General features: G+C 45.9%; 1 pseudogene; it reads right to left on the bottom strand.

The window, feature by feature from the left end:
• Window positions 1–22,842: 22,842 nt before the first annotated feature.
• Window positions 22,843–24,536, bottom strand: part of LOC123807683 — a 41,107-nt pseudogene continuing 39,413 nt past the window's right edge.

The following is a 24,536-nucleotide window of genomic DNA, read 5'->3' as shown; positions in this document are numbered from 1 at the left end:
TTTCCTCATAGGGGTGCAAAAACTGGTGCATTTCCAGCTGCTGTTTCTAACATGTGTATTTCTGGGTGAAAATTTCTTCTTCAAGTTTTGGTATGTAGTAAGTTAAGCATATTTCAGTTAAAGTTATTTTGTATCTCAAACGTTGGTTCATTTTGGACATTATTTAGGTGTTTGCTTCATGAATATCAAACAACAAAACTTTCCAGTCACCCACTTCCAGTGAATTCTAGCTTAAGTGCTATGAGAGCAAAAAACTCACTGTATATGATCTCCATGCTGCAAAGCTGGGTGCAGCCTGCTTCATACCAGGCCATCCAAAAAGTCAGTTCGGTCCCTCACCACCCCACCTTCACTCCTCCATCATGTGACTCTGGTCGAGTTCTTGTCTGTAACTTCATTGAAACCCTTTGGTTAAACTGTGTCATGACAGATGTTCTATCAGCATGCATTTAAAAAACCCTCATCAGAACTGTTGAGTGTGTGGCCATTTTCATATTGAAAATGGATAAATGGAAGTAATCTTTTCAGTACATTACACTGTGGCATATCAAGAGGGTTAAAAGGCCAGTTAAATGGAATACCAGATTTGTGGCTTGTGGAAGAAGGTGGTGTGATGGATTGAACATGTCAGAAGTGGTTTGTGAAGTTTCTCATTGGAGATTTCTTGTGTGAGGGCTCCCCACCCGTTGGATGGACCAGTCACAGTCGATAGCCATGCAGTCCAGACTTCCATCAAGGACAGAACCTATTGTGCCACGCGGGAGACAGGTGACATACTCAAAAAACCCAAATCAAGCATCAAAAATAATTTCCACCTGTATGGTTACATTAATGGCTTTGATGCTTAGATTCCATAGTAGTTAACCAGGGAAGAGGGGGGAACCTTTCCTGGCCACATTTCCACATGAGATTCTCTACTGAAACTCAGGGAAAATATTCTGTTTCCAAGACAAATCGTGGAGGGGGAATGAATCATTGATATTTGACACCAATGTGGATTGGGAGAGGTCATGGGCACACGAAGGGAACCACCAGCAGCCACTCCAAAGTGTCTGCACCCAAAGGAGGTGATGCTGTGGACATGGTGGGATCATTACAGAGTCCTGTAGTAGGAGCTGCTCACCGGAAACCAGGCAGTTATTTCCACAGTACTGCTCCCCATTGCACCAACGGAACTCACTGCCCCAGGGAAAGAGTCCTGAATTTGTCAGCAGAAGACGTGTAATTGTCCAACAGGAAAAGGCGAGAAAGCACATTTCTCTTTGGTGACCAGGGGAAAACAGCTCCAGCCTGGCTGGGCAGTCCTGATTCATCCACAGTACTCACAAGACGTTGCACCCTCAGACTGCCAGTTATTTCAGTCTTTCCTAAATTCTGTTAGTGGAGAAAATTTTCCAGTTGGTGAAGACTGCAAAAGGTACCTGGAGGAGTTCTGTGCCCCACAAGATAACAATGTTGTGGGAAGATGGAATGGTGAAGTTGGCCGAACAATAGCAGAGGGCAGTGGAACTAAACAGTAAAACCAGTGTCCAGTCACATTGTTGAGGGAAATGGAAAAAAAAAAAAAATGTGCCTGTCATTGCATAGTACCAGAAAAAGCGAAGAAACTTTGTGGCCAAGCGGATAGTTCAGTACATGTTCCAAGTGTGCATCTCTGCCTCCATCTCGTGACCATTTGGGGGAATTACACCTTAGTGCAGGTCACCAGGAAAAGTTACTGATTTTAGTGGAATATCAATGACTTTTGTTAGCAGTGTAATTTAGAAGCACATTTGAAGATGTCCAAGTGTCAGGACTTTCCAGGTGCCTTGCAACTGGTCTCCAGATATCAGCCAAGGGACCAATAAGTGTATTTTATGTGACATTTCTTGGAACTGGCTTTGTAGCATAACAGAGGCAGCTTTTTACAAGTGCCGAGTTTGCTTGAACATTGTTTGTAATTTGCTTTGTCTATTGCAGCTTCCTTAAATAACACAGAGTTCAAATTTATTTAAAATTCTCCATTAAGAGGTAAAAAACTACAGTAAAATATAAGCACTCTCATTTTATGTATGTGTCTCTCTGGACATGTCTACAGACTCATTTCCTCCACTCTGGCTGGACTTTGTGTAGTATTTTAGGTTCCCTTTACATGTAAAAAGTGAAGGAACCTTTCCCTGAAGCAAATAGTAGATTATGTGTTCCAAGTGTGCATCTCTTCTGCCATCTCGTGGCCAGTTTGGGGAATGACACCATAGTGCGGGTCAGCAGGAAAAGTGGTCGATGCCAGTGGACTGTCAATGAATTTGGGTGGCAGTGGTATTCACAAGTGTATGTGAAAATCTCTAAATGTCAGCACTGTCCAGTCACCTTGTGACTGGTTTGCAGGTTAAAGGCAAAGGGTGCAAGGAATGTGTTTTATGTGACATTTCTTGGAACTGGCTTTGTAGCATAATAGAGTCAGGTTTTGACAAGTTGCACGTGTGCTTGAAAATCGTTCGTCATTGTTTCATCTGTTGCAGCTTCCTTAAAAATTGCAGAGGTTAAATTTGTACATAATTCTGTCCCAAGGGATACAGAAGAAAGCAAAGTAAAATATCAGTGCCACCAGTGTCTGTATGGTTGTTTCCTCCACTTTGCCTGGACTTCGTTTACCATTTTAGATTCTTTGTATGGGTGCAAGCCTCGTCCTTTTCCAGCTTCTGCTTCTAACCTGTGCATTCCAGAATGAAGATTTCTTTCTCAAGAGTTAGTAACTGGCATCTTTAACATCATTCAGGTCAAGTCATTGTGTAATTCAAAGGGTGGTTCATTTTGGGGGTTCTGTAGGAGCCTGTTTCAGAGGTCCAGAGCAACAGAAGTGTCTTCTCATCCATTTTCTGTGAATGCAGGCTTAAGTGCTATGGGAGCAAAAAGATACTGTATAGGATCTGGAAGCTTCGATACTGGTTGAAACTTGCCTTAAATGGGGTTGGTCAAAAAGTCCATTCGGCCAAAAAGTAAGTCCATTCGGCCCCACCCCACTTCCACTGATGCCCCCACCACACCATCACCTGGCTGCGGTTGCCCATACTTGCCTTTACTGGCATTCAAAAGTGTTTTGTTAGACTGTGTGGTACAGCTGCCTTAACAGTGTGATTAAAAAAATGTCATCACAGGTGGTGAATGTGTGTGTGGTCCTTTTCACACTGAAGACACATGAACATAAGCAACATTTTGGGCCCCTTAGGCCTGTTATTTAAAGAAAGGCACACATGCAACTGTGAGGCAAGACAAGGTTTGTGGTGTGTATTGAGAAGGTGCTGTGACTGAGAGAACGCATCAGAAGTGGACTGTGAAGTTTCATGCTGGAGATTTCTTGCACACAGTTGCCCCACGGGTCTCGCAGACCAGGTGCAGTGGAGAGTCATAAGTGGCAGACGTTCACTGAGGACAGAGCACATTGTGGCACATGGGAGACAGGCAACATGGTCAAAGTATCCTAATCAGACTTCGAAAATCGCTTGTACCAGCATGGTTACGTTAATTGCTTTGATGCTTGGGCTCCACAGAAGTTAAGTGGGGAAGTGGGGGATACTTCCTGATTGTATTTCTACATGCAGTTCTGCACTGAAACATAAGGAAAACATACCGTTTGCATGAAGAGTGTGCATTGGGGGAGGATGAATCATTGCTATTTGAGAATAATGTGGAGCAGGGGAGATTGTGGGTAAACAAAGGAACCACCACCAGCAGCTCCTCCAAGGGTGGTCTTCATCCAAAGGAGGTGATAATGCCCTGGTGGTGGATTCTGGTGGGAGTACTGCAGTGGGAGCTCCTTGCAGAAAGCCAGCAGCTTACTTGCAATGAGTACTGCTCCCTGTCAGACCAACAGAAAGCTCTGCTGAAAGGAAAGGGTGTGGAATTTGTCAGCTGAAGATTCAGAAGCTTCGGGATAAGGTGAGAACACATGTTTCTCTTTGGTGATCAGAGGAAAATGGTTCCAGCCTGGCTGCACAGTCATGATTCATCTGCAGTGCTCACCAGCCCTTGCACCTTCGCATGGCCAATCAGTTCGATCTTTCTGACTTTCTCTTATTGGAGAGAAATTTCCATTCCCTGGAAGACTGCAGAAGGTACCTGGAAGAGTTCTCTGCTGTGAAAGAGAACAATGTTGTGGAACGATGGAATGGGGAAGTTGCCTGAAACGTGGCAGAGGGTGGTGGAACAGAACAGTGATGGCATTGTGTGGTCATGTTGTTGGAGGAAAATGAGAATTGTGCCTGCCATTGAATCTCAAGGTAAAAAGTGAAGGAGTCTTTCATCCCAGCCATTAGTGGTAGTGGGATATGCGTTCCATGTGTTGGTCTCTGCTGCCACCTCGTGGTCTTTTGCGGGGAATGACACCTTAATGTAGGGCAGCAGGGAAAGTGGTTAATTACGGTGGAATATCAGTGACTTCTGATGTCAGTAGTATTTTCACCTGCATTTGGAAATGTCTAAGTGTCAGTACTGTCCCATTACCTTGTGACTGGTCTCCAGATTTACAGCCAGGGACCAATAAGAGGGTTTTATGTGACGTTTCTCAGATCTCCCTGTGTAGCTTCATAGATTTGGGTTTCTAGAAGTGCCAAGTGTACTTGAAAATTATTTGTAATTTGTTTTGTCTGTCGCAGCTTCTTTAAACAATGCATAGATAAAATTTACTTAAAATTCTCCATCAAGAGGTAAAAAAAAATATTTAAAATGCCATCACTTTCATTTTATGTACATGCCTGTCCAGGCATGTCTACAGGCTCATTTCCTCCAGTTTTCCTGCATTTTGCTTACTATTTCAGGTTCCTCGCATGGGTGCATAATGTGTACATTTTCAGCTTCTGTTTGTATCCTGTGTATTCAAGGGTGGGGACTTCTTTCTCGAGTTTTGGTACGGAGCATCTTCACTATCAGTCAGGTCAAGTTATTTTGTAATTCCAATGGTGGTTCATTTCAGAGGTTATGTAGGAGTTTATTTCACAAGTCCTGAATGACAGAACTGTCTAGTCATCCATCCTCAGTGAATGCCAGCTTAAGTGCTATGAGGGCAATAAACATATTATATAGGATTTCAATGCTTTGATGCTGGTTGAATATTGCTTTACTTCGGCTTGGCCACAAAGTCATTTCATTCCACCCCCACCCCTGCCTGTCATGTGACTCTGGTCCTGTATACTTGTCATTAAAGTCATTTGAAACCATTTTTGAAGACTCTACTGTGACACCTGTCATATCTGCTTGCATTAAAAAAGAATGCATCAAAACCGGTGAATATTTGTGCTGGCATTTTCACACTGAAGATGGGTGAACATAGGCAATGCTTTTTGGTACATTAGGCTTTGTCATTTCCAGAATGGTACAAGCACAACTGTAAGGCAAAAATGTGGTGTGTATGGAGAAGGCAATGTGAATGATGGGACATGTCAGAAGTGGATTGCCAAGTGTCTGGTGGGAGATTTCTTGTGTGCAGTTGCCCCATGGGTGGGTAGAGCAGTTGCAGCGGAGAGCCTTGGAGGGGAGACGTTCATTGAGGACAGATCGCGTTATGGCACGCAGGAGACAGGGGACATATTCAAAGTATCTTAATCAGCCTTCAAAAATCATTTGCACAAGCCTCGTTACATTAGTCGCTTTGCCATGTGGGTTCCACAGAAGTTAAGTGGGGTGGTAGGGGACTCCTCTTGACCACATTTCCACAAGCAGTTCTGAACGGAAAAGTAAGGAAAATGTTCTGCTTCCAAGACAAATTGTGAGGGGGGATGAACTGTTGATATTTGAGAATAACGTGGAATGGGAGAGATTGAGGGAAACAAAGGAACCACCACCAGCAGCCCCTCCAAAAGGTGGTCTTCATTCAAAAGAGGTGATGTTGTGTATGTGGTGGATTCCCAAAGGAATCCTGCAGTGGGAGCTCCTTGTGGAAACCCAGTGGGTTACTCCCAGCAAGTACTGCTCTCCGTCAGGGCAACTGACCGCTGCCTGTGGGAAAGCGTTTAGAATTTGTCAGCAGAAGACACAGAAGCTTCAGGATAAGGCAGGAGCGCACATGTCTCTTTGGTGACCAGGGGAAAACGGTTCCAATCTGGCTGGGCAGTCCCAATTCATCTGCAGTACTCACCAGAGCTTGCACCTGTGCATGACCATGTAGTTCGGTCTTTCTGAATTTCTCTTAGTGGAGAGAAATTTCCATTCCCTGGAAGACTGCAGATGGCCCCCTGAAAAGCTTTCTGCTCTGAGAGATAACAATGTTGTGGGGCCATGGAATGGTGAAATTACCTGAAAGGTGGCTGAAGGCAGTAGAGTAAAACGGTGACAATGTCGTGCCATCTGGTTGTTGAAGGAAAGTGTGCTCGTCATTGTATCTCATGGTGAAAAGTGAAAGAACCTTTCAGCCAGGCCATTAGTGGAATATGCGTTGCATCTGTTGATCTCTTCTGCCATCTCGTGGTCATTTTTGGAATGACACTTTGGTGCAGTTCAGCAGGAAAAGTGGTTGATTTCAGTGGGATATCGATGTCTTTTGACGCAATGTTATTTACAAGTGCATCTCAAAGCGTCTAAATGTAAGGACTGTCTGGTTACTTTGTGATTGGTTTGCAGGTTAAGGGCAAAGGGAGCGATGAACATGTTTTATGTGACCTTTCTAGGAACTGGCTTTGCAGTGTAGTTGAGTCCGGCTTTGAGGAGTTGCAGGTGTGATTGAAAATGATTTGTCATTGCTTCGTCTGCTGCAGCTTCCTTGAAGAAGGATAGAAGTAAAAATTATTCAAAATTCTCCATCTAGAAGTATAACAAGGAACAGAATACCAAAGCGCTGCCATCACGCGTCCGTGCCTTTCCGGACACGCCCACGAGCACTCATTTTCTGTGCTTTATCGCTCGTTTATCCTTTCAGCTTCGTAATACGGGTGCAACTCTTCTGCATTTTGTGCTTCTGTTCCTAAGTTGTGCATTTAAGGGTGAAGATTTCTTTGTGATGTTTTTGTATGTAGTGTTTTTAGCATCATTCAGGTCAAGTTATTTTGTAATTCAAATGGTTCATTTTGGAGGTCCCTTTGGAGTCTATTTCAGAAGTCCCAAATGACAACTTTCTAGTTACCCATTCTCACTGAATGCTAGCTTAAGGTCTATGAGAGTAAAAACATATTGTATAGGATTTCAATGATGCGATGCTGGTTGGAACTTGCTTTAAATCAGGTTGGCTACAAAGTTTGTTGGGTCCCCCATCTCCTCTGCCACCCCAGCCCTGCCTGTCACATGCTCTGGTCGCTCATGCTTGTGTTTAGCATCATTGAAAACCACTTTGTTACACTGTATCAGGACAGCCCCCCATTGGTGTGCATCAAAATTAAACTCACCACATGTTTTGAATGGTTGTGTGTACATTTTCCTGTCTCCATGAAGATTGATAAACTTTTTTGGCACAGTATGCTTTGTCATTTCAAGAAAGGTAAAAGCACAACCTTAAGGCAAAAAAGAAAGAAAGAAAGACTTGCTGTGTATATGGAGAAGGCGCTGTGACTGATGGAATGTGTCAGAAGTGGTTTGCAAAGTTTCATGCAGGAGAATTCTTGTGTGAAGATGCCCTACTGGTCTGGCAGACCAGTAGCAGTTGATAGCCACGAAGACCAGATGTTAGCTGAGGACAGGCCCTGATATACCACGCAGGAGATGGGTGATGTTACGTTAATAGCTTTGATGTTTGGGTTCCACAGAAGTTAACTGGGGTGGGGGATCCCTTCCTGACGGCATTTCCACATCAGGCTGTCTATTGATACACAAGGAAAACATTGTGTTTCCAAGACAAATTGTGGACAGGGGGATGAATCGTTGATATCTGACACTAATGTGGACTGTGGGCACACGAAGGGAACCCCCAGCAGCCACCCCAAAGTGCGGTCTGCACCCAAAGAAGGTGATGCTGTGGGCATGGTGGGATTGTTAGTCCTGTGCTAGGAACTGCTCACCGGAAACCAGGCGGTTACTTCTAACAAGTACTGCTCCCCATTGGACCAATGGAACTCACTGCCCCAGGGAAAGAGTCCTGAATTTGTCAGCAGAAGACGTGTAATCTTCCATCAGGAGAAGGTGAGAGAGTACGTTTTTCTTTGGTGAGCAGGGGAAAACAGCTCCAGCCTGGCTGGGCAGTCTTGGCTCATCCAAAGTACTCATGAGACCTTGCACCTTCCATGACCCTTTAGTTTGGTCTTTGTGAATTTCTCTTATTGGAGAGAAATGTCCATTCCCTGGAAGACTGCAGGAGGCACCTGGAAGTTCCCTGTTCCAAAGATAACAATATTGTAGGAGGGTGGAATGGTGAAGTGGCCTGTAAAGTGACAGAGGGCAGTGGAGCAAAGGGTGATAACTGTGTGGTGACGTTTTTGGGGAAAAATGAAAAGTGTGCCCGTCATTGCATCTCACGGTAAAAGGCCAAAGAACCTTTCAGCCCAGTCATTAGTGGGATGTGCTTCCCATGTGGTTGTCTGTGCTGCCATCTTGTGGCTGTCTTTGGGAATGACACCTTAGTGCAGGTCAACTGGAAAAGTCGTTAATTCCAGTGGAATATCAATGAGTTTTCATGGCAGTGGAATATACAAGTGCATTTGAAAACGTCTAGTGTCAGCACTGTCCAGTTACCTTGTGACTGGTTTACAGATTAAGGGCAAAGGGAGTGATGAGCCTGTTTTATGTGACCTTTCTTTGAACTGGCTTTGCAGCATGCTAGAGCCAGGCTTTGATAAGTTGCAGGTGTGCTTGAAAATCACTTATCATTGCTTTGCATGCTGCAGCTTCCTTCAAGAATGTGTAAATAAAATTTATACATAATGCTTCACCAAGAGATATCAAAAAAAGCAAAGTAAAATATCAGCACCATCATTGTATGTACATGCCCTTCTAGACATGTCTACAGCCTCATTTCTTGGATTTGCCTGAACTTCATTCACCATTTTAAATTCCTTGCATGGGTGCAAAACTTGTACATTTCCTGCTTCTGCTTCTAACGTGTGCATTCAAGGGTGAAGATTTCTTTTTCAAGTTTTGGTTCATAGCATCCTTAGCATCATTCAGGTCAAGTTATTTTGTAATTCAAATGGTGGTTCATTGTGGACGTTCTGTACAGGCAATTTCAGAAGTCCCAAACTGTCTACTCCTCCATTCTCAGTGATATCTCTAGCTTAAATGCTATCCGAGGAAAGAAACAGGATGTATAGATTTCAGGCTGCAATGCTGCTTGAATCTTGCCTCAGCATGGTTGGCCAGAAAGTGAGTTTGGCCAAGAAGTACATTTGGCCAAAAAGTGCATGATGCAGTCAAAGACTTTGGCCAAAAAGTCCATTCTCCAAAAAAGTCCATTTAGCCAAAAAGTGCAGTCAAAATGTCTGTTCTGCAAAAAAGTCTGTTTGACAAAAAAGCCTGTTATGCCAAAGACTCTGGTGAAAAAGTCCGATTTTCCAAAAGTCTGTTGGCCAAAAACTCTGGCCAAAAAGTTCATTTTCCCTAAAAGTCTATTCTCCCAAAAAGTCTGTTTGGCCAAAGATTCCAGCCAAAAAGTTCTTTTGGCCAAAATGTCTGTTTGGCCCAAAAGTCCATTCGTCCCAAAACTCCGTTTGGCCCCTAAACCCACTTCCATCACCCTCCCCCATCACCTGAATCTGGTTGCCCATACTTGCCTTTAACGTCATTTGAAACCGTTTTGTTAGACTGTGTCAGCATCCAATAACAAAACCTTGTCACAACTAGAGAATGTGTGTGTGGCCCTTTTCACACTGAAGATGCATGAAGGTAAGCAACATTTTGGGCCTTTTAGGCTGTGTCATTTCAAGAAACATACAAGTGCAACTGTAAGGCAAGAAAAGGTTTGTGGTGTGTATGGAGGAGATGCTGTGACCGATGGATCGTGTTGGAAGTGGATTGAGAAGTTTTATACTGGAGATGTCTCTAGAGCAGTTGTCCCACAGGTAGGCAGAGCAGTTACAGTGGAGAGCCATGGAGGGCAGAAGTTAACTGAGGACAGATCATGTGATGGCTTGTGGGAGACAAGGGACATACAAGTATCCTAATCAGGCTTTGACAAGCATTTGCACCAGCATGGTGACATGGTTGCATTGATGTTTGGCTTCCATGGAAGTTAAGTGGGGTGGTGGGAACCCCTCTTGACTGCATTTCCACAAGGGGTTCTGCACCGAAACATAAGGAAGACATTTCATTTCCAAGACCAGTTGTGAGAGGGGATGAACCATCGACTTTTACAACAACATGGAATGGGAGAGATTGTGGACAAATAAGAGTCACCACTGGCAGCCTCTCCAAAAGGGGGTCTTCATCCATAGGAGATGGTGTTGCCCTTTTGGTGGGTTCGGGAGGGAGTCCTGCATTAGGAACTCCTTGGGAAAACCAGCAGGTTACTCGCCACAAGTACTGCTTTGGTTCAGATGAAGTGAAAGCACCACCGGAGGGAAAGAGTCCGGAATTTGTCCGCAGAAGACACAAAAGCCTCAGGATGAGGTGAGAATGCACGTGTCTGTTTGGTGACCGGGGGTAAATGTTTCCAGTCCGGTTCACAGACGTGATTCATCTGCAGTACTCATGGTCGTTCCAAATTTCTCATAGTGGAAAGAAATTTCCATTCCCTGGAAGACTGCAGAAGGCACCTGGAAGAGCTCTGCTCTGAAAGATAACAATGGTTTGGGACGATGGAACGGTGAACCTGCCTGAAAGATAGTAGACGGCAGTGGAACAAAATGGTGACGACGTTGTGCAGTCACGTTGCTGAGGGAAAAGGAAAGCGCACCTGTCATTGCATCTCATGGTAAAAAGTGAAGGAACCTTTCAGCCCAGCCATTAGTGCCATATGCGTTGCATCTGTCTGTCTCTGCTGCCACCTCGTGGCCCTCTTGGGGAATGACACCTTAAAGCAAGTCAGCAAGAAAAACGGTTGATTCCAATGGAATATCAACGACTCTGGTTGACAGTGGAATTAAGTACAATTGAAAATGTCTAGCACTGTCCACTCACCTAGTGATTGGTTTGTAGGTTAAGGGAAAAGGGAGAGATGAACGTGTATTCTGTGATGTTTCTTGGAACTGGCTTTGTAGAGTAATAGAGTCAAGTTTTTACAAGTTCTAAGTGTGTATGAAAATTGTGAATTGCTGTCTGTTGTAGCTTCCTTAAACAAGAGGAAAATAAAATTTATTCAAAATTTTCCACCCAGAAATAAAATAAAATAAAATAAAATAAAATACAAACATTATCATTTCATGTACGTGCCCTTCCAGATATGTCTAGAGGCATATTCCTTCTAGTGTGTCTTGGCTTCATTTACTCTTTTTGGTTCCTAAAACGGGTGCAACTCTTGTAGAATATGAGGTTATGTGAGTAACCTGTGTGTTTAAAGGTGCAGATTTTTTTCCTCAAGTTTTGGTGTCTAGAATATTCAGCATCATTCAGTTCAAACTATTTCATAACTCACATGGTGGTTCATTTTGGAAGGCCTGTAGGAGTCTACTGCAGAAGTACCAAGTGGGAGAACTTTCCAGTCACCTATTTTCAGTGAATTCTAGCTTAAGTGCTGTGAGAGTGAAAAACATAATGTAAAATATTTCAATGGAGTGATTCTGGTTAAAGCTTTGTTTATACCAGGTTGGCCCAAAAGTCAGTTCGCCCCCCATCACTGCCCCACCCCATCCTGTGATTCTGGTTTGTGAACTTGTCTAACTTCATTCGAAAGTGTTGGGTTAGAATACACCATGACAGATGTCACACCAACATGCATTGAAAGGAAAAAATGCATCAAAACCAATGTGATTTTGTGGCCATTTCCATACTGAAGATGGATGAACATAAGGAACACTTTTGGCACATTAGGCTTTGTCATTTCAAGAAAGGTAAAAACACAACTGGAATGCCGAAATAAAGATTGGTAGTGTTTACGGAGAAGGCGCTGTAGGTGATGAAATGTGTCAGAAGTGGTCTGCAAAGTTTCATGACCAAGATTTCCCCCACAAAGGTGTCCTATGGGTCTGACAGAGCGTTTGCAGTTGAGAGCCACCGAGTCCAGATGTTAACTAAGGACAGACCATGTTATGCCATGTGGGAGGTGACATATTCAAAGTATCCAGATAGAGCATTGAAAATCATTTGTACCTACATGATTATGTGAATTGCTTTGACGTTTGGGCTCCACAGGAGTTAAGCTGGGTGGGGGGTGGGAACTTTCTTGACCTCATTTCCATATGCAGTTTTCTACAGAAACATAAGGAAACCATTCTGCTTGCAAGCAAATTGTGAGGGGGGTATGAACCGTAGAAATCTGAGAATAATGTGGAATGGGAGAGATTGTGGGCCAACGAAGGAACCACCACCAGCAGCCCCTCCACAGGGCGGTCTTCATCCAAAGGAGGTGATGTTGCCTGTGTGGTGATACCAGAGGGAGTCCTGTAGGAGGAGCTCTTTGGGGAAATTTGCAACACGTGCTGCCCCATCAGACCAACTGCAAGCACCGTCTGAGGGAAAGAGTCGAAGGAGAAGACAGGAAAGCCTCAGGAGGAGATGGGAGCTCATGTTTCTCTTTGGTGACCAGGGGATAAATGGTTGCAGCCTGGCTGCGCAGTCGTGATTCCTCCGCAGTACTCACTAGACCTTGCACCTTGGCATGCCCTTTTAGTTCGGTATTTCGAATATCTCTTCGTGAAGAGAAATTTCCATTCCCTGAAAGACTGCAGAAGGCACCTGGAAGAGCTCTCTGCTCCTAAAGGTAACAGGGCTGTTGGATGGTGGAATGGGAAGTTGTCTGAAAGATGGCAGAGGGCAGTGGAACTGATTGGCGATGACATTGTGCAGTCATGTTGGGGGAAAAGAAAAGTGTAACCGTCATTGCATCTTACAGTAGAAAGGGAAGGAACCTTTCAGCCAAGCTATTAGTGGGATATGTGTTGTCTCTATTGGTCTCTGCTGCCATCTCGTGGGCATTTTTGTGAATGACACCTTCGTGTAGGTCAGCAGGAAAAGTGGTTGATCTCAGGGGGAATATCATTGACTTTTCATAGTAGTGTAACTTAGAAGCGCAGTTGAAGACGTCCAAATGTCAGGACTGTGCAGTTACTTTCTCTAGATATTGGCCAAGGGAGGAATAAGCATGTTTTATGTGATGTTTCTTGGAATTGGCTCTGTAGCATAATAGAGGCAGGTTTTGGCAAGTGCCAAGTGTGCTTGAAAATCGTTTGTAATTTGCTTTTTCCGTTGCAGCTTCCTTAAATAACACGGAAGTCAAATGTATTTGAAATTCTCCACCAAGAGTTAAAACAAAAGTATAGTAAAATACAGGCGCTCTCATTTCATGTCCGTGTCCCTGAGAACATGTCTACAGGCTCGTTTCCTCCACTTTGACTGGATTTCGTTTACTATTTTAGGTTCCTGGCACAGGTGCAAAACTTGTGCATTTCCAGCTTCTGTTTCTAACCGGTGCATTCAAGGGTGAAGATTTCTTTCTCAAGGTTTGGTCCATAGGGCCTTTACCATCAGTCATGTTGAGTTATTTTTTAAATTTATTTCAGTTCTTAGTTATTTACGTTTATTTATTTTTTTAAGTTTTTATTGATTATACTATTATAGTTTCCCCAATTTTTCCCTTTTATCCCGCCTCCACCCTGCACCCCCAACTCTCCAGCATTCCTCCCCCCTTTAGTTCATGTCCATGGGTTGCACATATTAGTTCTTTGAGTTCTCTGTTTTCTATACCGTTTTTTAATCTCTCCCCATCTATTTTATGCCTACCAATTATGCTTATTCTTCCCCGTACCTTTTCCCCCTTATTCCTCTCACCCCCCCTCCCCACTGAAATCCTTCCATGTGATCTCCACTTCTCTGATTTTGTTCCTGTTCTAGTTGTTTGCTTAGTTTTTGTTTTCAGAAGTTAGGGTTAGGGTTAGGGCTTCATTGTTTCTCTTTTCTTTTTGGTTCATTTGTTGATAGTTGTGAGTTTGTTGTCATTTTACTGTTCATAGTTTTTGATCTTCTTCAATTTCTTAGATAAATCCCTTTAACATTTCATATAATAAGGGCTTGGTGATGATGAATTCCTCTAACTTGATCTTATCTGGGCAGCACTTTATCTGCCCTTCCATTCTAAATGATAGCTTTGCTGGATAGAGCAATCTTGTATGTAGGTCCCTGCCTTTCATGACTTCAAATACTTCTTTCTAGCCCCTTCTTGCCTGCAAGGTTTCTTTCAAGAAATCAGCTAATAGCCTTGTGAGCACTCCTTTGTAGGTAACTGTGTCATTTTCTCTTGCTGCTTTTAAGATTTTCTCTTTATCTTTAATCTTGGGTAACTGGATGATGTGCCTTGGTGTGTTCTTCTTTGGGTCCACCTTCTTGGGGACTCTCTGGGCTTCCTGGAAGTTTATTTCCTTTGCCAGATTGGGGAAGTTTTTCTTCATTATTTGTTGAAATTAATTTTCAATTTCTTGCTCTTATTCTTTTCTTTTTGGCACCCCTATAATTCAGATATTGGAACATTTAAAGTTGTCCCAGGGGTTCCTAAGCTTCTCTTCATTTTTTTGAATTCTTGTTTCTTCATTCTGTTCCAGTTGTACGTTTATTTCTTCCTTTTGTTCCAAACAGTTGATTCAAGTCCTGGTTTCCTTCCTGTCACTTTGGTTCCCTGAATATTTTGCTTTATTTAATTTTGGGTAGTCTTCATTTGTTCTTTCATTTTGTGACCAAGCTCAATCAGTTCTGTGAGCATTTTGATTACCAGAGCTTTGAACTCTCCATCAGATAGGCTGGCTATCTTCTCATCGCTTAGCTCTCTTTCTGGAGTTTTGCTCTGTTCTCTCATTTGGGCCATAGTTCTTCATCTTGGCACACCGGTCTGGCTGGTCTGATTGACTGTTTCTTCAATTCTTTGGTTGCCAGAGTTCCATGCAGTTTGGTTTTCTGGCATTTCTGGTTGTTTATTGATTTTAGATAGGCTGTTATCTTCCTTTTGGTTGTTCAAGGAAGCAAAGGGTTTCTACCTATGCCTCCACCGTGAACCCTTGGGCTGTACATGGGCACGCTCTGTAGACAGACATGCAGTGCTCTGCCCTGGGGACCAGAGGCAGCTTTGGCTCATCCAGCCAGCGCCACCCAGAGAGCAGATGAGGAGCCCCTGAGGCACCCACCTAGAAGGACCATCCTCTCTGTTAAACTACCAGATTCTGGGTCAGGTCCTGTGAGGTGTTCAAGGCAGGGCTGACAGGCAGCTCAGCTTCTGCCTTGGCTCCCCGCTCCACAAAGAGGTAATTCAGACCACCCCCTCCCAGAACTGACCTGAGGAGACTTTACCTGGATTGGGATCTGACTGATACATTCCCAGTCCCAGCACCAGATAAGGGGTTCTGGGATCCCTTCAGTTATGTGTTCTACTCTTGTGGTGGGCAATCTTGGGAGTGTTTTCTATTTTCAGCAGAGAATGTGGTCTAATTTTGTGAGAGGCCATTTCATCCTGCTATGTACAGGGCAATCTTGTGAGGCACGTTTCTGATGTACTCTGGTGATTCCTTAGGGCTAACTCTGCTCACGGCTCAAAGTCAGCTTGCGGGCACCAGCAGGACCCAGTCTGCAGCAGGTGCCCCTTCTGACTGGTTGGTGCATGTTGTAATTAAGAGTCTGCTCTGATTGGCCGGTGTCTGTGCCCACCAGCTGGGACAAATATACATGGACCACACCACCCAGTGGCCCCTCCTGCCTCCCACCCCGTCGGTCCAGCCCTGAGGTGAGCACAGCGATGATGCCCGTGTGCTGGTTGATGGTGAGCGTGTGGTGCTGAGGAACTGTGATGTGAGCCGTGCCTGTGTCGTAGGTGTTCTCGTCGTCAGCTGTGTCCATTGCTGTGACTTGTATCCTGATAGTGCATGCAAGGAAATGCGGGGAGGGGGTGGGGGTGGTGGCGGGGAATCAATATCCCAACAGCGAACAACCAGCATGGCAACAAAATTAGCACAGAAGTCTGAAGTGCAGCGTGCTCCCGTTTTAGTCCACTCACTGTGCAGACGATAGCACTGCCTGTGAACTGACACAGCAGCATAGTCCACCACATTCCTGTAGCAATTTCAATGTTATTTGTTCACTCATTCTGGAAATATTTAGGGCTTCTTCTGACACAGCTGTAGCTGTGGGAACACTGTCCCTCAGTAACACGAAACTATCAGGGACCTGAGGGAAGGGCATGTGGCTGTCCCAGGTCTCATCCCTCCACCTGCTCCCAGGCCTTCATCTGTCTTTCCCTGACAATGTCAGGGGAGTCCTGTCTGGACACTGGCCTCACAAGCCAGAGGGGAGAGCTGGGTGGGGGGAGTGAGTCCTGGTCTCTTAAACCAAGACTTTGGAGTTTGGTCCATGAATGGACCTGAGGTGGCTATTCCCCTCATGTGGTCATCCTGAGATGGTTGGTGCTGGCTGGTGAGCAGAGTTTGCTGTGGGGACAAAGCTGCCATGATGGCAGAAAGGGGAAGAAAAGGGGGAGAAAACAGCAGTGGCTCCCATTGGCAGGCGAGGGGGACCAGAGATCAGCCCATCGGAGTGTCCTTTCACGTGGAATTTTCAGTTTCATTTATTTTTCAGCTGCTGCTGTCTACTCTGAGCTCAGAAGCTGGCCTGTCATGTAATCTTCATGTCCAGTGAGGCCCAGAGCTTGTCTGTGATGGACACAGCTCAGTTCTGCACCTAGCCCTGCCCACCTCCACCCTCTTGACTTTCATGTGCAGCCCCTGGAATGTGAAAGGGGCTTAAAAATGTGTCATGAGTAACTTCACAAGACAAGTGGCTGTCTGAAGTATTTGGAAAGTGAGGCCCTTACCCCTGGTTCTAGAACCCCCTGAAGCCACACAGGAGATACTTGCAACAGTGTGGATCACTTCTCCCCATCCAGGGTTGTCGTCACCCGTAGCCACCGACTTTTCCTTCTTACAACAAACACCAAAGGAGGTTTGTCAGCCTTGGCCAGATGCTCAGTTGGTTGGAGCATCTTCCTGTAACTGAAAGGTTGAGGGGTCCATTCCAGTCAGGGCACGTACCTAGGTTGAGGGTTTGATCCGTGGTTGGGACGTGTATGGGAGACAACCAATCATCACACTGATGTTTCTCTCTCCCCCCTCCCCTCTCTCTAAAAGCAATGACAAAAATGCCCTTGGGTGAGGATAAAGAAAAAGAAAAGAGGTTGCTCAGCGCCTAGGCCAGTGATGCTGTAGGGAACCTGGACTTCCTCGTCCTTGTTTGATTTGATCTGAATGTGACACAGGAACAGAACCTGCAAAGAACAATCCCCATCAGGTCTAAATCCCCTCAGCTGGGCTCCTTGAATGAGACCCGAGTTTTCCCTTTGCTGTTTCTGACCTACATTTTTGGGAATGGGCCTCAGTCATTCTCTGGGAAGTAGATGGGAGGGATAGCCCAGTCTCTCCTTTGCCTCTTGAGACCAGGGGACCATTGGGGAACATCAGTAGTCCATCTGGTGCCCAGAGAGAGCTTCCTAGAAGGACAACAGGAGAGAGACCACAGCACAAGGCTAACTGTCGAGTAAGCCCAGTGGCTGTCAGCGCCACACTGACCTGTGGGAAGGGTTTGGGTTTGCTGCGTCCTGACCTTCCATTACCAACCACAGCATGTGATGCATCTTGGGGGCCCTCATTAGAAGGCATCACCTGGGCAAAAAGCTGCAAAACCAAAGAGAAGTAGGCCAGGGCACAGAGGACAATGCCCGTGGTCCCACGCGAGAGCCACCACTCAGCGTCGTGTTTCTCCTCTGCTCCCCAGAAAGCAGTGCCCCCATCCCCACCATGGTCTCAAGGATTTTGAAACACCTTCCTCAGCAGAAGAAGGCTGGGAGGAGGAGGCTGACATCCTGCAAGGCCTGAAGGTGGACTGTGCTTTCTCCTTACGTGCAGGACACTGGAGAGCTCTCCTGGGCCCTGAGCGCACTGCACACACTGCACACTCACGTCTGTACCAGAACTAGGCTGACATGTGCTGTACAGACTCTCCCTGGAAACACCATTCTTGTCCAACCAGGGGTGGTTGGTGAAACCTCAACCCAGCCCGGGGTGTGGGACCCAGTGTAACTGTGGAAACTGAAGGAAGGTGGTCAAGGCATTTGGAAGGGAAAGAGGCTGCTGAGGAAGTCAGACAGGGCTCTGTACTGTTTGTAAAGGAAAGGTGTGTGGGTGTGCCCATGTGTGCCTGTGTGTGCAGTGAACAGAAAACTCTAACTCGCTGTGTTAATTGGTGTGCCTTCTGGATTATGGAATAATGGGTGCTTTTCTTTTCTGTATTTCCTAAACTTACCTTTTTAAAACAATAACTGCATATCATCAGAAAAAAATAATGCTCCCATCAAGTATGAGAGTCTGCAAAAGAAGATCTTAAAGTGCAAATTTCAAAATGTTACAGTTTTTTCCAGGTGATGAGATTAACAATCTCTTACTGTAAAAAATTATTTAAAAAAATGTTTTCTCTAGTAACTCCTAAGAAGCTGATATTTGAAGACAGCATCTGTGGGCAACATACCTCCCCAAGGGCGGCTGTCAGAGGCTGGGACAGGAACATTCCAGGGCATTTAGTACCAGGGCCAGACCAAAGGCCAGACCAGGGGCCAGACCAGGGGCCAGACCAGGGACAGTCAGGGAAGGGTGTGGGTGTCAAGACAAATCTGCAAAATTTGAGAAAGGCTTACCTGACCCCAGCTTGGAGGGCAGTGAGGTGGTCTGTGTTTGTGGCTGACCATTCTGGCCAGTGACCCCTCAACAGCTCAGCTATGGCCCCCAAGCCATCCCAGAGCTCCCTTACCTGGGTGGCAGACAATCAGAACATAAACCAGGTGGAGCTGGCCATAGCTGTGGTAGCCACTGTAGTCACAGAGTCAAATGTGTGATGGAGGTAAGTGACCATGCTGTCCTGTCGCCTCAACCACTGATGTCCTTTTTGCTCAAGGACTATTGATCTGCCCCATCCAGGTTGACCCCAGTGTCATGTGGAGGATTTGGGAAGCCAGCAGGTGTAGCTAGTGTGGCCTTGGAGGCATACCAGGTGTCATGGGGACAGGACAGTGACTTCAGCTTCCTGTCAAGGGCGAGAGACTCAGAATCCAGCAGATGTCAGGCTGCACTCACTTCTTGGAGCCTCTGAAAACAAGGGATGGTGGCTGCCAGCCACTGACCGGTGGGTGGGAGGGGTATGCAAACATCCAGCTCCCTAGACAAGGTGGTCTGAGACTGTGTGAAGAATTTGAGCAAGGCTAAAACAAAAGGGCCAGTTTATGACTTAGCTTTGAGAGCCGCACACCATTTTCACAGCACAGATCAGCCTGGTTGTATGAAGGAGGGACTGTACAAGGGCAGGGGTGACAGCATGTGTATTGGGGGACACCTTGGAGGCTGGCAGCTACACTAGGATGTGGTTTGCTGCTGAAAGGGAGGGAGAGGGAACAGGACTCTGTCTATTCATCTTGAATCGCGAAGCCTTCTGGGTGAGATCCAGGGTCTGTCCTGGTGGGGGATTGTGGTGACCATCACCTGGAAGTCTATGTGTTCCCCTCCCTATTGTATCTCAGTCCCAGCCCTTCTGCCAGCATCTCATAGGACTCTGCTCCTCTCCCATGGCCCATACTGAAAGCCACAGAATACTGAGTTTATGGTGTTCTTTCTGGGCTATGGTGGTAGGGGGAGAAACAGGGAAGGGAAACAAAACCCAAGAGACACCTTCCTTTAAAGAAGCATAAAAGATAATAATAGTGGATATTTATTATTGAAATCCACGTAGTTTATGTAAACACTCTTCACAAGCCTGGCACTGAGAGGACAGAAAGGTCATTGCTCTAGGTCATGGGGGTGGGTATCCCTTCATGAACCCACTCCAGCAGGAACAGGGTCGTCATGCTTAGGTCTCCCTCATGCAGGAGAGGGTATGATGACATCCTCACTAATTGTTCACCATCTCCGTATATTGAACCCAGCTCTGGTTCTAAGAAAAGTGTGACCTCTGAGATCTGTTAGCACCCTTCCTTATCCTTATGCAGAAGTAGATGTTTAGTCTGTTCTCACTCTGGTTCTCGCTGAACTCCCACCCATTGGGTCCATGGGAATTCTGTGCTCTTGTACCATTGTGGACATTATCTGTGAATGACTGGCCATGACTGACCAACATTGTGCATGCCCATTATGCCATCAGACTTCACAAACAAGAGTTTAAAGATACAATTTTGAGATGGTGTCAGTGGTGTATAAAGACCTGTGGTGCCCAAACTGCATTACAGAAGCTCCTGTGTTGCAGTCCTTATAAATGCCACATGCAGATTGGCTGTACCTGTCACAGGAGCTTGGTTCTTCTTGCCAATACAGTACAGGATTATGGATCAGCAAGTGTATTAGTGTGCAAGCAGGGTTTGTTAGTGATATGATCTCATGGAAGAGGACAGGTCTTGCTGAGATGGGAGTGAAAGTAAAGAGCTTGGGTGGCAAGAGGACCAGGTCCTTTGTCCTGAGGACTTATAGTTGGTGGGATGGGGGTGAAGTGAAGTTACATATTGACAAGTAAAATGGTGCCAGCTTCCATGGGGCACATGACTACCCAAATGTAGGAATGTGTGGTAGTCATTAGCCTGAATCCTTATCTCACTTCAGATCCAACTTGGTCATCTTTTAAAATAGATACGTGACAGGAGACAGTTCAAGTTGAGGCAGTTGCTCAAAGTTACCTATGGACTCTTTCTGTAAGCACTAGGGACCCTCTCCTAAAACAGATAGTGGCCAGAGACAAGCAATTAGCTGAATTTGTTTTATGGGCCCTTGCTTTGAGTGCTATGGACCCCCTCCCAATTTCTGGGCCCTGGGATGAATAGTTTGGATGCCTTTCTTTGCCAGATAGTGGAAACGATGCCTAGAATTTCAATGTTAGCATGGTGTTTCATGTGATGTTGGAACATGTGGCAATAGAATTGGCCCAGGCTCAGGACTGCTGCGTTAGCGGGTGACGTGTCTTCCTCATCCTCCCTGCTTTGGCTTACCATCTACCCTACCACACCAGTGCAGGCAGGTGCTGTTCTCAGTGTCAGTTCTCAGCAAGGGGTGGATGAGGGACTCATTTCACAGGTCACTGTCAGTACCAGCTGCCTGTGCTGAGAAGGCTCGGAGGGTACGCAGGGTCAGTGGGAGGGTGGTAATCTGGAGGGAAGTGAATCTCCCACCTCAGGCCTCCTTCTCAGGGCAGCTGAGTTTATATGGGTGAAGCAGTGGGGTCTGCTCAAATTCTGAATTTGGCCACAGACACCTACCCCATACTTATCTTCCTTTGTCCAGCACTCAACACCGGGGAGACATGAGCACTGAAGGCTGTTCAGTGGGACTTGCGATCTCAGTGATCCTCTTGCCAGATTCTGTCTGTGCTGACTCAACTTTGAATGTCAAACTGAAAGGCTGGAGTTCCCATTTCCAGTGTACAGACTAGGAAGCAGGCAGAGATAAGCTGAGAATCTTGCCTTAGGTGGCACAGCTGGAGGAGACAGAGGTGAGACTCACATCCAGTATGGACTGATGTGGAATCTGTATGCTGTGCTCCAGGAAATACTGATCCTCAAGGAGCAGTAAGGAGAGTGAGGAAGACCAGGTGCACATATGTGAGCCAGGCTTGTGTCTGTACACAAACATACATCCCTCTCTGCTGTCCACCTCTCAGGCTCCGGAGGTTGTAGGAAACTAGAAGAGCCAAGAGAAGCCAAGGGAGGAGGGCAGGGAGCCTATTAGGAGAAAAGGCCCCACTTCCCAGGAGTCCAGGAAATTCCCTTCCCTGATGAGTCTGTCTCAAATCTCTCTCTGGGCAGTAACCAAAGTACATTGACTCAAGACTTATGCATGTGCAGGAGTTCAATTTCTGTGTCTGAGAGTATGAGTTCTTTGTGGTTCTTCCCGAACTCTGCTTTCAGTGATGAGGGGGAATGAGGGATGTGGGCTTCATGTTTGTATGGAGACAAAACTTTTTAGAATAGAACGTCAAAAAACCATGAAGGATATTGGTGCTGACATCCCCATATCCCTCATGGAACTGTTTGTGCATCTTATTTCTTGTCATGAAACTGGAGTGTTGAACCAGTCAGTTCTGTAGTAATTACAATCTTGCGGAGTAAACGGCCATAGACTTCCTATGACCATTGATACTCGACTTCATGGTAATGACTCACTCAGTCCACCTGCAAACATAGGGCTTCTCCTCTGAGTGTGTCCTCTGGTGTGTGATGACAACTGACGTCTGTATAAAGCCTTGCCCACACTCCCTGCAAACATAGGGTTTCTCCCGAGTGTGTCCTCTGGTGTGTGATGAGTAGTGACTTCCGTGTAAAGCCTTGCTCACACTCCTTGCAAACATAGGGCTTCTCCCCGGAGTGTGTCCTCTGGTGTGTGACAAGATGTGATCGCTGTGTAAATCCTCGCCCACACTCACTGCAAACATAGGGCTTCTCCCCAGAGTGTATCCTCTGGTGTGAGACAAGATGTGATCGCTGTGTAAATCCTCGCCCACATTCACTGCAAACATAGGGCTTCTCTCCTGTGTGTGTTCTGTGGTGTGTGATGAGATATGACTTCCGTGTAAAGCCTCGCCCACACTCCCTGCAAACATAAGGCATCTCCCCTGAGTGTGTCCTCTGGTGTGTGATGAGCTGTGACCCATCATTGAAGCCTTGCCAACACCCTCCATGATGGATTGTTATAATTCTTGGCATTCCTGTTTTCAAAAATACCTTGTCGGTGTCCTCTGGACTCTCTTTCTGGCCTCTACGGGGCTCTTCCTCCATCATTTTCTCATGTTCACTAGAGCTCCTCATTCGTTCTTTGGAAGGTTGGGGAAAGGGTCTTGAGATTTTCCTCTGACTGATCCTTTCAGGCAAAGGTTCAGACCTTTCTGTGAACTCTTCACCTTCAGCTTTATCATTCCAGCCAAGTGTACTAGTCTGTTGCTGCTGCTGATTCTGATCCTCTGCACAGGGTTCCTCTGCTTGGAGGTGTTTTCTTGCAGATGTTCCCGGGAGACTCTGAGAGGGGTGGCTACGCTTCATGTGTCGGCTGAGGAAGTTCTGACTGGAGAAGGCCAGAGAGCAGGAGGGACATGGGTGGACCTCTGGCTTTGGTTCTGCTGAAAGAGAAAGGTTTGGTCAGGGCAGATGTTGACGAGAATGCCTGGGCCACATGATTAGTCTCCTGGTTAGACCTGCCCCATGAATTTTTCTTACTGTGGTGACAACACAAGCTCTGTCTCCCACAAAGTGTCCACTTCCGGTCTATTTTCCTTTTTGCAGTGAATCTCCTTCAGAAATTCAGAAAGCCCACAGCAAGGGTCTTTTCTAATATTGCCCAGACTAGGGGCTGTCAAGGAGCATGAGAGGCCATTTCACTCCCTGTGTGGGTGGAACTGTAGTGACCTTTCCCTTCTATCATTATCTTCTAAGTCATGTTAAAAATGAAAACCACAGGCCCCAACTAGGCATTGCTTCTCTCTGGTTTCTAAAACAGCAAAATGAAACGTCCTCCTGCTCTTGCTCATGTGGCTCAGTGGAGTGAGTGCCAGCCTGTGAAGCAGAGTTGCAGGTTTGATTCCCAGTCAGGGCACGTGTCTGGGTTGTGGGCCAGGTCTACAGTAGGGGGTGTGTGATAGGCAAGCACACATTAATGGTCCCCTCTCTTTCTCCCTCTTCCCCTCTAAAAATAAATAAAATCTTTTTAAAAAGTCCTTCCTCAAGCCTCACACCAGATGTTTATGCTTCATTTCATTCAGTGTTAGCCCATTTCAAATACACTAAGAAGTCCTCCTTCGAAATATTTCTCCAACCACACATCTTACATGCCCGACTCCTGTCTCTGGCCAATCCACCATGCCACTTGGAGATGAAGTGATCTCTGAGGGGATTCCCCACTGGGGTTTATTTTCTAAAACTTAACAAAGCATGATCAGAACAGAGAACACACCACTCTACAGCTGATGACTGCACACTTGAACTCAGGCAAGTCCCCAGGGTTTCAACTCACATTACCAACACTGCACTTCAGGGCTGCTAAGCATCCATCTGATCTCCGTTCTTATCCTCTGTGCTGAGACGAGACCTGAGTGACCCTCAGCCAATTCAACGCCCCTTCTTTTCTTCTCTGCACTAGATGCTCCCTCTGCCTGGGATCATTTGCCCCCAGGTAATTTTGTAAATGTTATCTCCTGAAAGCCCTTCCCAGACCACCTGCCATACTGCACCTCCCCTCACACTGATCTCTAGGCACTTGTCCTGGATCAGTTATCTCTAAAGCACTAACCACTGTGTAGTGGTATGCACATGTTAAGCACGTGTGCCTGGTTTTCCCTCAGGTCCTTCAAGAGTAGTGATTCTCACCCTCAGGTTAATCTGTATTTCTAGGTCCTAGGATGCTGTGCACCAGAGTAGGATCTCACACGACAATTCACTGAAATGATGAATGAATGTGCCTTGCCTGAATGGTGTGTCTTGGTGGGTTGGGTGTTGTCTGAAAACT

This window comes from Phyllostomus hastatus, unplaced genomic scaffold, assembly GCF_019186645.2.
Source record: "Phyllostomus hastatus isolate PE091 unplaced genomic scaffold, TTU_PhHast_1.1 phas_contig_150, whole genome shotgun sequence".
Classification (NCBI taxonomy): domain Eukaryota; kingdom Metazoa; phylum Chordata; class Mammalia; order Chiroptera; family Phyllostomidae; genus Phyllostomus; species Phyllostomus hastatus.
Note: the sequence above shows the minus strand (reverse complement) of the source record. Positions and strands in the feature narration are given on the sequence as shown.